Source organism: Trichechus manatus, unplaced genomic scaffold (genome assembly GCF_000243295.1).
Source record: "Trichechus manatus latirostris isolate Lorelei unplaced genomic scaffold, TriManLat1.0 scaffold00061, whole genome shotgun sequence".
In the NCBI taxonomy this organism is placed as follows: Eukaryota; Metazoa; Chordata; class Mammalia; order Sirenia; family Trichechidae; genus Trichechus; species Trichechus manatus.
In genome coordinates this window covers 12,085,000-12,100,853 of record NW_004443997.1, presented here as the reverse complement: position 1 = coordinate 12,100,853, position 15,854 = coordinate 12,085,000, and positions in this window count along the sequence as shown.

Genomic DNA, 15,854 nt, shown 5'->3' with positions numbered 1-15,854 from the left:
AGAGGGTCAGCAGAGCTGGCCCTGGGGTCAGCAGCCACCCCACAGTAGACAGCATGGCTCCGGGCGACCCCTTCCCTCACTCTCAGGCAGACCAAGGGAAGAGCCCAGATGATAGCATCATGCTTATTTCACTCAGCATAATGTCTTCAAGCTCCATCCCCACTGTATGTATGTACCACATTTTGTTTATCCATTCATCTGTTGATGGACATTTAGATTGTTCCCACCTTTTGGCCATTGTGAATAGTGCTGCAATGAACATTGGTGTACAAGTCTCTTTTTGAGTCTTTGCTTTCAAGTCTTTTGGGTATATACCTAGGAGTGGGATTGCCGGGTCATATAGTAGTTTTATTTTTGGTTTTTTGAGGACCCGCCACACTGTTTACCACAATGGCTGTACCATTTTACATTCCCACCAGCAACGGATATGGGTTCCAATTTCCCACCTCCTCGTCAACGTTTGTTATTTTCTGGATTTTAGCTTAGCCATCCTAAAAAAACAAAACAAAACAAAACTTTGCCATCAAGTTGATTTTGACTCATAGTGACCCTACAGGACAGAGTAGAACTGTCCCATAAGGTTTCCAAGGAGCAGCTGGTGGATTCAAACTACCAACCTTTGGTTAGCAGTGAATGCTTAACAACTGCACCACTAGGGGCTCCTAGTGGGAGTGAAATGGCATCTCATTGCGGTTTTGATTTGCATCTCTTTGATGACTAATGGTGCTGTGTTTGGTGGCTATTTGAATGTCCTCTCTGGTGAAATGTCTGTTGAAGTTCTTTGCCCATTTTATGATTGGGTTGTTCATCTTTTGTTGGTAAGTTGTCGACGTTTTGTGTATATTTTGGTTATTAGATTCTTTTTGGATATATTGTGGGTTTACTTCTGGACTCTCAATTCTATTCCATTGGTCTATGTGTCTATTATTATACTAGTATCAGGCTGTTTTGATTACTGTAGCTATATAGTATGTTTAAAATCAGGAAGTGTGAATCCCCCTACTTTGTGCTCTTTGAACATTGTTTTAGCTATTTGGGGCCTCTTGTCATTCCATATAAAGTTGATGATTTATTTTTCTATTTCTGTAAAAAGGGCATTGAAATTTTAACTAAGATTGCGTTGTATCTATAGATCGCTTTGGGTAGTATTTACATCTTAACAATATTAGGTCTTCCAATCCATGAATATGGAACATCTTTCCATTTATTTAAGTTTTCTTTAATCTCTTTCAGCAGTGTTTTATAGTTTTTATTGTATAAGTCTTTCCTGTCCCTGGTTAGATTTATTCCTAGGTATTTTATTCTCTTAGGTTCTACTGTAGATGGAATTATTTCCTTAATTTTCCTTTCAGATTTTTCATTGCTGGTGTATAGGAATCCAGCTGATTTTTGTTTGTTGACCTTGTACCCTGCAACTTCGCTAAATTCCTCTATTAGCTCTAGAAGTTTCCTTGTGAACTCTTTGGGATTTTCTATACAAGAGGATCATATCATCTGCAAATAGAGATAATTTTACTTAATATTTTCCGATCTGGATTCCTTTTATTTCTTTTTCTTGTCTTATTGCTCTGGCTAGGACTGCTAATGCAATACTGAATAGAAGTGGTGAGAGCAGGCAGACTTGTCTTGCTCCTGATTTCAAGGGAGAAAGCTCTCAGTCTTCATGCATTAAGTATAATGTTGGCTGTTGGCTTTTCATATATGCCCTGAATCGTATTGAGGAATTTCCCTTCTAGTCCAATTTTCTTCAGGGTTTTCATCAAGAAAGGGTGTTGGATTTTACCAAATGCTTTTTCTGCATCCATGGAGACAACGTTGTGGTTCTTTTCCTTTGTTCTATTGATATGGTGTATTACGTTGATTGATTTTCTAATGCTGAACCATCCCTGCATTCCTGAAATAAATCCCACTTGATCATGGTGTATGACTCTTAATATGCTCTAGGATTCTATTTGCTAGTATTTTGTTGAGGATTTTTGCATCTATATTCATAAGACCTTTGCAGCTTTTGAAAAACATGAGGTGGAGATGGATTTCTGTGTGCGGATATGGAACGAGCTGCATGATGGTTAAATGAATAAAGCAAGGGCAGGATATCAGCCATTGTCTACTCATGCAAAAAATATAGGGACACACATATATACTCCGTATACATACATGTAGACAATCCAGAAGCTTCCATGCACACAGAACATTTCAGGAAACATACACAAGAAACTGGTAAGGGTGGGGGCTCTGTTTCTTCCCCTTGAATCCTCGGGGGGGGGGGGGTCTGTGACTATGGAGGAAGTGACACTTTGTGACTTCCAAGTAGTGATGTGCTGGTAAATGTTTAACAATTGAATCTCTGAAGGAAAAAAAAAAAAGTTCTGTTTTGTAGTGTTTCTTGTACATACTCCCACAGTGGCCAATTTCAAGCTACATTGTGTCATATCCCTGAACATGGAGCTGGGGAGATATGCATACAATCAGCTCCAGAGAGCCTGTGTGAGCTGGCTGCAGGACAAGCCTAGATGATGAAAGCCCTGCTCCCCTTTGTTTCTTGGGAAGCTTCCACTCAGAACCCAGCCACCATATTGTGAGGAAGCCCAAGCCATATGCAGAGTCCACATGTAGGTATTCCAACTGAGATCCCAGCAGACAGCCCACGTCAACTGCCAGACATGTAAGCGAGGAAATGTTTGAAATGACTCCATCTCCACCAAGTGAGAACTTTCTTGCTGAGCCCAGCCAAGCCCCAGAACCGTGACACATAATAATAAAATGATTGCTGTTGGTTTAAGCCACTAAGTTTTGTGGTGGTTTGTTACACAGCAAAAGGAAATAGAATATTAAAATGACTTGTCCAAGGTCACACAGCTCGCAAGTAGGGGAGGCAGGATTTGAACTGAAGTCATCGGCTCCAGACAGGGATGAATTACCCAATAAGCAAGGTATGCATGGGCTTACTTGTGCTTACTTACTAATCTACAGAACACAATTTGGCCTGTTTTTGTGGTGAAACCCATGTGAAATTGGGCACTGCAGATTAATAAGTAAACACAAGTAAGCCTGTGCGTACCTTGCTTACTGGTTAATCTGCCCCTGGCTCCAGAGCCCAGGCTCTGTCCAGGACACATTAGTGTGAAGGTTCTGAGTGATTCGGAAGTTGAGGTGGCCTGGAGTCTGGCCACATGCACTCATACATACTTGGCCCTTCCATCGTTCCCTTGATTTTCCCCAGCTTGGGCTGAGCTGGGAAAGATCGGGGGTCGTTGGGTGAGGGTTTTTTCTGACTCCCCACTCACGTCACCCAGAAGGCCAGGCAAGGATAGCTACTCCCCTTTCCATTCCCAAAAGCATCATCTGGTCTAGTCCCCGCACCCTGGGACTCCTGGCTCAGGCATCACCCCTCCTAGACTGGGCCAGATACCCTTGGATCAGAAGGAAAATGGGGGTGGGGTTCCTGACCACCTCACCAATCTTAGCACCCCCAAATGTGAGTGCCCTCGTGTCTGTCTAAATTCACAGGGCCTAGGAGGTGGGACCCAAACAGATACCACCTCTTCCCTAGATCTCTTGAATAAAAGTCACCCCAAAACAGAGGAATCCCCAAATCTGTTTGAATTAATATCCAGCTCCTGGGCATACCCCACCCCCCAAACAATGATATCCCAGTTAAACGTTAAAGCCTAGTTTAGATCCCTAAGCCCCTGGCCTCAGGGAGGTCTCATGGGTGGGGTAGGGAGAAGCAGACCACCAAGACCCCTTTTGAGGAGGATCTTGGGAATCCCCTCCCATACCATGTCCAGGCATTTTCCCTCTGTCCAGGCACACTGACTACGGGGGCATCCATAAAGCGCACCGGCCTGCCATGCCCACCCTGCCCTGAAGAAGGCAAGACTTCTGAAAGGGAGGTGATGGCAGACACGGAGGAGAGAGGGGGCGCAGGAAGCCACTGCCTGTGTGACCCCCCGGGGGTCAGAAGTTGCTCCCCCCTTCTCACCTTCTCACTTGCCTCATAGTAAGCCCTCAACACATACTATTATTTTGCCTTGGCTGGGCACTTTAAGTGCATGATCTCATTTCACCTTCACAACAAGTCTGTGAGGAAGGTTCTATTATTGTCTCCATTTTAGAGATGAGAAAAACCGAGGCACAGAGCTGGATTCGAACCCAGGCAAGTCTGACTCCAAAGCTTGGGTTTTTATACTCGACCAGTCTGCCGCCTCTTCCCCCCACCTTCAAGCCTCCGGGCTGGCCCCAAAGATTCTAATCCTGGGGAGGGGCAGAGGATGGGGGCTGCTTACCAGGCAAAGGCAGTGGAGCCAGCAGCTGGAGGGAGGGAGGCAGTGACTGGCGGTAGACTGTCCACGGAAGGCTGGAGAGAAAGACTATACAGGCAGACTGTCCTCTGAATTGTCCCAGGCTCTACTAAGTCCGGGGCTTTATTCCCCTGTCTCCTCCGAGCAGCCAATGGGGCCCCAAGGCCGGCCACACCCCCAGCGGACCCGCCTCCTGGCCTGAGGCCACCAGGGCTTCTCCTGGGTCTTCTCTCTCCTCTCTCTGCCTCCCCTTCCCCATCCTCAATTTCCTCACGCGCAAATGGCGGCGATACTTACTGCACAAGGACTATTAGGAATAAGATGCGAGATCCTGCACTGAAAGTCCCTACCACGTGCTTGGCACATGGTAGGTGCCCAAGAAACAACAACAATAATAAAGCCAGAACATCTAACAGTCACTGAGCCCTTGTTGTTGTTGTTTGACATTGAGTCAATTCCAGCCTACAACGACCCTATAGGACAGAATAGAACTACCCCATAGGGTTTCCTAGACTGTAATCTTTAGGAGAGCAGATCCCAGGTCTTTTCTACCGCGGAGCCTCCCGCGAGGCATTGGTGGGTTCAAACCGCTTTTCTTGGCTGTAAAACAGGGATGATAATGGTACCTCCCTCAGAGGATTACATAACATGACAGTGTAAGTATGTAAGGGGTCTGGGATAGAGTGAGTGTCCAACAGTGTCAGCTGGTACGGTTACCCTCATCCTCTTCGTCAGCATCCCAGGAAGAGAGGGTCTTGCATCTGAAATCGCTCCGCCCCATGCCGCCCCTCTCCGCCTCCGTGTCTGCCTGTTCCAGACTGGGTACAGGGGTCTGCCAGTCCACAGCGGCAGGGCGCGCGCGCGCGCGCGCGCGCACGCACACACGCGCGCACGCGCGCACACACACACACACACACACACGCACGCACGCACGCACGCACGCACGCACGCACGCACGCACGCACGCGCGCGCCCTCTCCCAGGCCCCCTCAACAAAGCTCTCTTGTCGGGCTGGCCGGGACAAGAATTTCGATGAGACGGCAGGCAGCCAGGGACAAACAGCCTGGGCAGCCGTCCCTCCCTGTGGGACGTGCTGGCCCCTCTTGCTGGCCCCCTGTGACCTTCACCAGGGACTCCCAAGTCTCCTCCCCAGTAGGACGTCCACGGTGTGTATTGGGGACACGGGGTGGCAGAGCCGGGGTGATGTGGGCATCAAGGTGTTCACACGTAGACACAGACCCCCTCCTGTGTATTTGAGTGTATACAGCCGACAGGCACATTGCCTGAGCACCTGCTGGCGCCCAGCCCCAGGCCAGGTGTTTCCCATGTGGAGACTCACTTAACCCTCAAACAACCAGGTGAGTGGGCATTTGAAGTCCGTGTTACAGGTGCAGAAAGTCTCTCAGGGCTGAGAAAAATTGCCCAGTGGTAAGGGGCAGTGGTGGAAGGAAAATACAAAGGAATTCCAAGTACTTTGTGGTCCAAAAGGGGAAAATAATAAAATACATATCACTGTTTTGACATCCTGTCTGGGTGTATCTTTTTAATAACAACTCTGTTGTTTTTGGGTGCTGTCGAGTTGTTTCTGACTCATGGCGACCCCGTATGACAGAGTAGGACTCCTCCATAGGGTTTTCTTGGTTGTAACCTTTACGGAAGCAAATTGCCAAGTCTTTCTCCCTTGGAGCCGCTGAGTGGGTTCAAACCATCGATCTTTTCGTTAGAAGCCGAGAGCTTAACCATTGCTACCAGGGCTCCTTAAATAACAACTTCAGTGAGATATAATTCATATACCATATAATTCACCTATTTTAAGTGTATCTATTTTTGAACATATTTGTCCCCCCCCCCCCCGCGCCAAAGAAACTCCATACTCATTAGCAGTCACTTCCCACAGGGGAGTAGCGAGGGTAACAAGCACCCAGGGGCAATCTCTAAGTTGCGCCCCCCGCCCCGAATTTCAGGATGAATAGATGTCGAGAGCGGCGACCCATCAGCAGAAACGCCTTCCCCTCTCTTGTCTGGTCGCCCCAGTGGGGTGCCTTTCACATTTGTGGTGCCTTGGAATGTCACTCTGGTGCCCCCTTGGACTTGCACCCAGGAGCAAGTGCCCCCTCTGCCCTCCCTCAGTACACCTCTGACTTCTCATTCCACTTAACTCTCCACCCCAAGCCCTAGGCAACCACTAATCTACTTTCTATCTCTGTGGATTTGCCTTTTCTGCACATTTCATATAAATGCAATCATAATATGTGGCCTTTTGTGTCTGGCTTCTTTCACTCAGCATAATGTTTTCAAGTTTCACCCATATTGTAGCATGTACCAATGCTTCGTTCCTTTTTTTTTTGTTTTGGCTTTGCGCCCATAATTAACCTAACGTTGGTGATTCAAACCCACTCAGCAGTGCAGCGGAAAAAAAGGCCTGGCGATCTGCTTCTGTAAAGATTATGGCCAAGAAAACCCTATAGAACGGTTCTACTCCGTAACACATGGGGTTGCCAATGAGTCAGAATTGACTCAACGGCAATGGGTTTGGTTTGGGGTTAATATTCCATTGTGTGGATGGACCACATTTTACTTACCCATTGTCTTAGTTATCGAGTGCTGCTCTAACAGAAATGCCGTAAGTGGATGGCTTTAACAAAGAGAAATTTATTCTCTCATAGTCTAGGAGGCTACGAGACTGTGAATTCAGGGTGCCAGCTCCAGGGGAAGGCTTTCTCTCTCTGTCGACACTGGAGGATGGTCCTTGTCATCAATCTTCCCCTGGACTAGGAGCTTCTCTGCACAGGAATGGCACTGCTTTCTTGGCAGTATGAGGTACCCCCTTCTCTGCTCACTTCCCTTTCCTTTTATCTCTTGTAAGATAAAAAGTGATGCAGGCCACATGCCAGGGAAACTCCCTTTACACTGGATCAGGGATGGGACCTTAGTAAGGGTGTTACGATCCCACCCAAATCCTCTTTCACATAAAATTACAACCACAAAATGAAGGACAACCACACAATACTGGGAATCAGGGCCTAACCAAGTAGACACGTATTTTGGGGGAACACAATTCAATCTATGACACCCGTGCATAAATTAATGGACATTTGCTATCTGGGCAGAACTTCATTTTTAAATATAGAGGCCCTGCAGTTGTGGTTCTGGGTTCCATCACTCAGATGGGAAGACAGAGACCCGAAGAGGACAAGATCACCATGGGGAGCAAATGGAACAGAACCAGGAAGAATAGCGATGTGATAGGGATGTTCTGACCAGTCTGCTAGCTGCTGCAGGGTCTCAGGCAAAGGCTGGCTGCCATCATGCCTGAACCACAGAGGGATAGGATCATGCCTGGGATGCTAGCATCCAAGGCATGTCTGGTTCCAGACTGCAAGTGAGCCCGTTTTTCTGAGAGGCTATGTAGCCTTGTGGTTGAAAGCGTGGGTCCAAGTGCAAAACCAACTTTTGCCATTGACTTGCTGTGTGACTTTGGACAAGTCACTTAACCTCTCTGTGTCTCAATTTCTTCAACTAATAGTAGTATCCACCTCTTAGATTTGTTAAGAGATTCAATGACTTAATTAATGTACAGCTGTAAGGACAGTGCCCAGCTCATTGTTGTTGTTGGGTGTTCTTGAGTCGATTCAGACTCATGGTGACCCCCTGTGACAGAGTAGAACCACCCCATAGGGTTTCCTACCCTGTAATCTTTATGGAAGCAGATTGCCAGGTCTTTCTCCTGCAGAGTTGCTGGGTGGGCTCAAATCACCGACCTTTTCGTTAGCAGCCAAGTGCTTAACCGTTGCGACACTGGGGCTCCTTTGGGTACTTAGAAAGGGATGACTGTTTTTATTTTCTGGCCCTCAAAAAGGCGTTTGCGCCCCTAGCTTTGGGCAATGGAGCCCAAAGAGGTTCCTCTTTTACCTGCTTCTCCTTTGAAAGGTCTTGGGAGGCAGGGGAGGAAGATGAGTCACCTCCCCCCATTTAACAGATGGGCAAACCGAGGCCAGGCTGTATCCAAGGCAGGAAGGAGAGGGCAGAGCTCGCAGTCCCAAGAAGGGCAGGAGCCTTGCTGGGGAGCCTTGGGCTTGTTGCTTCCCTGGCCAGGGGCAGATTAACCAGTAAGCAAGGTACACACCGACTTCCATTAAGCAACGTATGCACAGGCTTAGTTGTGTTTACTGACTAATCGGTAGTGAACAATTTCGCAGGGGTTTCACCACATCTTTGATTAGTAAGTACGTACAAGTAAGTCCATGTGTATCTTATTTGTTGGGTAAGCCAGCCCTGTCCCTGGCCTCCAATTCCTGGCCCTGTTACATCACACCCTCCGCTAGAGGCGTCCGGAGGATGGCCAGGTCAGCGTGTTCTTGGCTGCTGGAGGTGGGGGTTCTGATGGTTGTTTTCACGACTTGGGGAGGAACAGGCAGCTCTCACCTCTGTTTGCCCTCCCTAGTGGGTACAGCCAACCCCCAAATCTGACTGGTTAAGGTCTCGGGTTCCTGAATCTCAGAGACATGAGTTGGAACTGCTGCCCAGCTACGTGACCTTGAGCTGGTCATCTCACTTCCTTTAGCCTCAGTTTCCTGCCCCAAGAGAAACAGAGACAATGACAACCAGTTAAGCCATTGCCATTGACTCATAGTGACCCCCTGTGTGTCAGAGTAGAACTGCACTCCATAGGGTTTTCTTTTTAATGATTTGTTTTTTTTGTTGTTGTAGAGAATATACAACAATTCAGCCATTTCTACACGCACAATTCAGTGCCCTTGATTACATTCTTCGAGCTGTGCAACTCTCCTTTGCCAAATTGTTCCTCCCCTTTTAACATAAACTCACTACCCCCTAAATTTCCTGTCTACCCCTTCAAGTTGCTATTGTCAGTTTGATCCCATATAGATAGTTCTTTAAAAGAGAATAATGCTTCCGTAGGGTTTTCAATGGCTGATATTTTGGAAGTAGGTCTCCAGGCCTTTCTTCTGAGGCATCTGTCGGACTCAATCTGTCAACTTCTAGCTTACCAGCCGACAGTGTTAACCCTTCGCACCACCCAGGGATGTCCTCCAAATAATGTTCCACCACAAATGCCTTATCGATGCATTTACCTGATTATAGCAAAAGGAAAAACAAAAATAAACAAACGAACAAAAACTTCCTGGTGATTCCGGGATGGCTCCCCCTTGTCGCTCCTGCTTTATCTAACGGTTGCAGCCAATTTCTTTTCCATCCTGTTCTCTGTCGTCTGCTAGCTTCCCACCATCTAGATCCAAAAAGTGAGCCTGCTTCCTCCTCCATTTTAAAACACAGAACTTTTGCAAATCAAGTCGTATTTTAACGAGAATGAAACAAGCCTCATTACTTAACCAATCTCTGAGGAGAATCTTCCTGCAAAGCAAAGAATGCTCTTGTAAGAGGGAGGAATCGTGAATTCCCATTCCTTCTGCGAGTTCGAGTCTGGGGATTTTTTTATAAAAATCTTTTTATTTTAGAATAGTTCTAGTTTGACAGGAAGCTTTCCCACATCCAGTTTCCCTATTATTAACATCTTACATTAATACGGTACATTTGTCACAGAGACTGAACCAGTTTTGGTACGTTTTTATTAACTAAAGTCCATACATTATTCAGAGTTTCTTAGTTTTACCCAAGGTCCTTTTTCTGCTCCAGGATCCCATACGGCGTTTAGTTGTCACGTCTCTTTAAGCTCCTCTTAGCTGTGACAGTTTCTCAGACCTTTCTTGTTTTTGATAACCTTGACGGTGTTGCGAACTACTTTTGAAGGACGCCCCTCCATTGGGCTTTGTGTGATGTTTTTCTCATGATTGCACTGGGTTGTGAGTTTTTGATAGGAAAACCATTCTCATCACATTTTATCAAAGTGCGTACAATCGACTTATCCCGGTTGATATTCACTCATCACTTGGTGGCAGGTCGTGTTTGTCACGTTTTTCCACTGGAAAAACCTTTCTCCCGGGTGTGGATTTTTGAAAGTTTCGCCCATCTTACACCACACCAATCAAGTGTTTATTTTGGGTGTTTACTGTCCTTGTTTAATAATTGTCTTTCTGTTTGCCATGCCACTCAGATCTCTCTGCATCAGAGTAGGGAAATCATTACATAAAACCAAAGTATTTCTAAACTTGTCCCCTCGCTGGTGACAATGAGGCCTTAAACACTGGGTCTGCCCTGTGTCCTATACAGATTCTCTAGACCTTTGCGGTTTAATAACAAAGCCACTCACTGCCTGTGGCTATTTAAATTCAAATTAGTTAAAACGAAACAAAATTAAAAATTTAGTTCCTCGGTTTCACTGCCTACATTTCAAATGCTCAATGGCAAGTGGCTACTGTATTGGGCAGTGCAGGTTATAGAAAATTTCTAGAAAGTTCTATCAGGCAGCGTTGCTCTGAACGAGAAGTGTCTGATTTTCTCTTTTTATTTTTTAATTAAATTCCTCTTCCAAAAATTACACAAGTAGCACATTTTTCATTATAACCAGTGAAGAATAAGATACGGAAAAAAATCTCTTCCCCCATTCCTTCCTCATCCCTGTCCCCTCCTGGAATAACCCATATTACAGCATTCTTGTCTGGGAGCCTACAGACATACACACAATCATAGACTGGCATACTGGCCATTTTTGGTCATTGTTCTTTGTAAAACCATGTCATTATACGCTCTAGATGTTTCTTTTCCTTTTCTCACACATAATGTGCATCATGAACATTTCTTTGGGTCAATAGATTCACATCTACTTTATTCTTTATTATGGCTGCATGAAATTCTATGTGGCGGGTGTATTGTAACATATTCAACCACTTCCCAATTCAAGGACATCCAAGCTTCCAGGTTTTTGGTTTCTTTTTTTTTTTTTTGGCTCGTCTAAACAGCACTCTGGGCAAATCTGCTGCAAAAAAACTCTTTAAAGTGTGAAGAAGCAAAGATGTCACTTTGAGGACTAAGGTGCGCCTGACCCAAGCCATGATATTTTCAGTCACCTCATATGCATGCAAAAGCTGAACAATGAATAAGGAAGACTGAAGAGTTGACGCAATTTGAATTATGGTGTTTGTGAAGAATATTGAATATACCACAGACTGCCAGAAGAATGAACAAATCAGTCTTGGAAGACATACAGCCAGAGTGTTCCTTAGAAGCGAGACGGTGAGACTTCGTCTCCCGTACTTTGGACATGTCATTAGGAGGTACCAGTTCCTGGACAACGACATCATACTTGGTAAAGTAGACGGTCAGCAAAAGAGAGAAAGACCTTCAATGAGATGGATTGACACAGTGGCTGCAACAATGGGCTCAAACAGCGACAATTGTGAGGATGGTGCAGGACCGGGCGGTGTTTTGTTCTATTGTACATAAGGTCGCTATGAGCCAGGACTGACTCGAGGGCACCCAACAACAAAACAGTGCTCTAATAAATACCCTCCTACCCAATCCCCATTCCCCGGAACCTTTCTTTTTTAGAAAAAAAAAAACAAAAAACCAAACCCGTTGCCGTCAAGTTGATTCTGACTCATAGCGACTCTATGGGACAGAGTAGAACTGCCACAGATGGTTTCCTAGGCGGTAATCTTTACAAGAGTAGACTGCCACATCTTTCTCCCACAGAGTGGCCGTTGGGTTCGAACCATCAACCTTTTGGTTAGCAGCCAGGCACTTAACCACTGCACCAAAACCCAAACCCAAACCCATTGCTGTCGAGTAGATTCCAACTCATAGCAACCCTATAGGACAGAGTAGAACTGCCCTATAGGATTTCCAAGGAGCAGCTGGTGGATTCGAACTGCCAACATTTTGGTTAGTATGGGTGTTTATCTAATTATAATAGATATTGACAGACCTGTTTTCCAAAAGGCTGTGGCAATTCCTGATCACACCAGCAATGTATGAGAATGCCTATTTTCCCTCATACTCACCAGCCCCGGTTGTTATTGCTTTTTTGCTTTAAGTTTTTTTTTAACCAATCTAATAGTTTAAAAAATAGCATTTTATTTGTGCTCCGCTTTGCATTTTGCTGCGGCTGCTCCTTTATTGCCTATAAGATTTCCTGACATGTTCAGCTATAAGTTCCTTGAGAATGTGGAATGTGTCTTATTTGTCCTCATCTCCTTCCATAGAGTCTGGATTCTAGTAGGTTTGGGTGATATTTGCTGAATTCATAAATGAATGGCTTAATTCTGAAAGTCTGGATCATGTGGACCAAAATTGTTCTTGGCCCAGAGGACAGACATTAACCCATCACTTCTTTTCTCTGGGACTCAGATTCTCCAGCTACCAAAACGACGGATAAGATAGCCCCATGGAATCTTTGAGCCCAGATATTGTGGCTTTGAATTTGTAAGTCTCTTGGCGCAAGACTATCCAGGTTGAATCTGGGGTCCCTCGAAGGCTAGTCCCACGGCCTATTCGCTGGGCAACTTAGAGCAAGATACTTGACCTTTCTGTGCCTCGCTTTTCCCAGGGTAACTGGATTCCTTTCCCTTTCAGGGGCAAGAGGAAAGGGGAAGTGTTTCTGTATACAAGGGTCTTAAACTCAGATACCTACAGGACCAGGCAAGCGATGTTGGGTGTAGGAGATGCAATAGGGAGAAGCGGGGACAGCAGCAAATGGAGACCCACGCCCCTCACCAGTGTAACTCAGCTCTAGCCAGCAGAAATGTGGCACCCCAGTTTGAGACCCTGTCTGCTCTAGAATGGTTTATCTTCCTGGCAAGGGCTGAAGAGTCTGAGAACTTGGGTAAGACTCTGTGTTGTATTGGATGTCAGAAAACCTGGGTCTAAATCCCATTTGGGCTACTCACTAGCTGGGCTGGTTACTTGATGGCCCGAGCCTCAGTTCTCTCATCCATTTAATGGGACTAATCTTTCACGACTTGGAAAATGTTTGACAGTGTCCAGGGTTAAACCTGCAAATCTGGGAGGGCCAGTGCCCCGTGTTGGAGGCTCTGTCCCGCCTCTCCACGCGGTTCCCTCACCCTCGGGAACAGGAAAGCCAGCTAGAGGTGAGGATGGTGAAACGAAGCTTAATGAATAACCCCAGGGACGGGCCAGGGTGGGTGTTTGACTGCCTGAGGTGTCAGGGACAGGGCCGTCTGACAAACATGGCTCTAAGAGGGGACAGGTCAGTGACCGGCCCACCTCTCCAGCCTCATCTGATGCAGCCACCCTGTCCTCCCCTCACCCTCTCCCTCACCCAGGCCAGGAGCTTTGGCGCCCAAGTCTGGACTTGAGTCCTGGCTCTGCCTTTGCTGTGTGACCTTGGGGAAGCTGCTTGGCCTCTCTGAGTCTGTTGCCACAGTGTAGGATTCATTGCTATACCCACTTTTCCAGGTTGTTGTAAGGATTCTGTGAGGTAATGAGGTCATATTCCCAAACTCTGGACATTCATGTGCCACCTTCACAATTTTTTGCCATATTTTGTGTCACCTCTTCTGTATACTGCCACTCACCTGTCAGTTTGTCATACTCTGGTGTCTCGTGTGTTGCTGTGATGCTGGAAGATATGCCACCAGTATTTCCAATGTCAACAAGGTCACCTTTGGAGGACAGGTTTCAGCAGCGCTCCCAGACTAAGACAGACTAGGAAGAAGGACCCGGCAGTCTACTTCTAAAAAAGAATGGCCAGTGAAAATCTTACGAGTAACAGAGGAACACTGTCTGATGTAGTGCCAGAAGATGAGCCCCTCAGGTTGGAAGGCACTCAAAATACGACTGGGGAAGAGCTGCCTCCTCAAAGTAGAGTCGACCTCAATGACATGGTTGGAGCAAAGCTTCCAGGACCTTCATTTGCTGATGTGGAGAGACTCAAAATGAGAAGAAACAGCTGCAAACATTCATTAAAGCAAAGACGTCACTTTGAGGACTAAGGTGCACCGGACCCAAGCCATGGTATTTTCAATCACTTCATATGCATGCGAAAGCTGGACAATGAATAAGATTTGACGCATCATTATGGTGTTGGTAAAGAATATTGAATATACCACGGACTACTGGAAGAACGACCAAATCTGTCTGGAAGAAGTACAGCCAGAATGCTTCTCAGAAGCCAGGATAGTGAGACTTCGTCTTAAGCACTTTGGACATGTTACCAGTAGGGACCAATCCCTGGCGTAGGCCATCATGCTTGGTAGAGGGTCAGCAAAAAAGAGGAAGACCCTCGACAAGAGGGATTGACACAGTGGCTACAACAATGGGCTAAAACATAGCAACAACCTAAATATAAAACCAAAAGCTATAAAGATCACAGAAGAAAAAATAAGATCAATGCTAGAGGCCGTAATGCACGGCATTAACAGGATACAAATCATAAGTAGCAACACACAAACTCCAGAAGATAAGCTAGATAACTGGGATCTTCTAAAAATTAAAAACTTATGCTTATCAAAAGACTTCACCAAAAGAGTAAAAAGAGAACCTACAGACTGGGGGAAAAAATTGTAGCTATTACAAATCTGACAAAGGTCTAATCTCTAAAATCTACAGGAAAATGCAACACCTCTACAACAAAAAGACAAATAAGCCAGTTAATAAATGGGCAAAGGAAATGAACAGACACTTCACCAAAGAAGACATTCAAGTGGCCAACAGACCCATGAGGAAATGCTCTCCGTCACCAGCCATTAGAGAAATGCAAATCAAAACCACAATGAGATACCGTCTCACCCTGGCATTACTGGCGCGGATCGAAAAAACAGAAAATAACAAATGTGGGAGAGGCTGCGGCGAGATTGGAACTCTAATGCACCGCTGGTGGGAATGCAAAATGATACAACGGTTTCGGAAAACGGTATGGCGCTTCCTTAGAAAGCTAGATATAGAAATACCATTCGATCCAGCAATCCCACTCCTAGGAATATATCCTAGAGAAATAAGAGCCGTCACACAAATAGACATATGCACACCCATGTTCATGGCAGCATCGTTCACAATAGCAAAACGATGGAAACAACGTAGATGCCCATCAACAGATGAATGGATAAACAAACTATGGTACATACACACAGTGGAGTACTATGAAATGATAAAAAACAATGATGAATCTGAGAAGCATCTCCCAACATGGATGAATCTGGAGGGCATTATGCTGAGTGAAGTAAGTCAGTCACAAAAGGACAAATATTGTATGAGACCACTAGTATAAAAACTCATGAAAAGGTTTACACACAAAAAGAAACAATCTTTGATGGCTATGAGGGAGGGGAGGGGTGGGGGTAGAGAATCACTAAATAGCCAATAGATAAGTGGTACGTTTGGTGAAGGGTGAGACAGTACACAATACTGGGGAAGCTGGCACAGCTTGTACAAGGCAAGGTCATGGAAGCTCCATAGACACATCCAAACTCCCTAAGGAACTGAATTGCTGGGCTGAGGGCTGTAGGGACCATGGTCTCGGGGAACATCTAGCTCAGTTGGGATAACATAGTTTATAAAGAAAATGTTCTACCTTCTACTTTGGTGAGTAGCATCTGGGGTCTTAGAAGCCTGTGAGTGACCATGTGATACTCCACTGATTTCACCCCTTCCGGAGCAAGGGAGAATGAAGAAAAC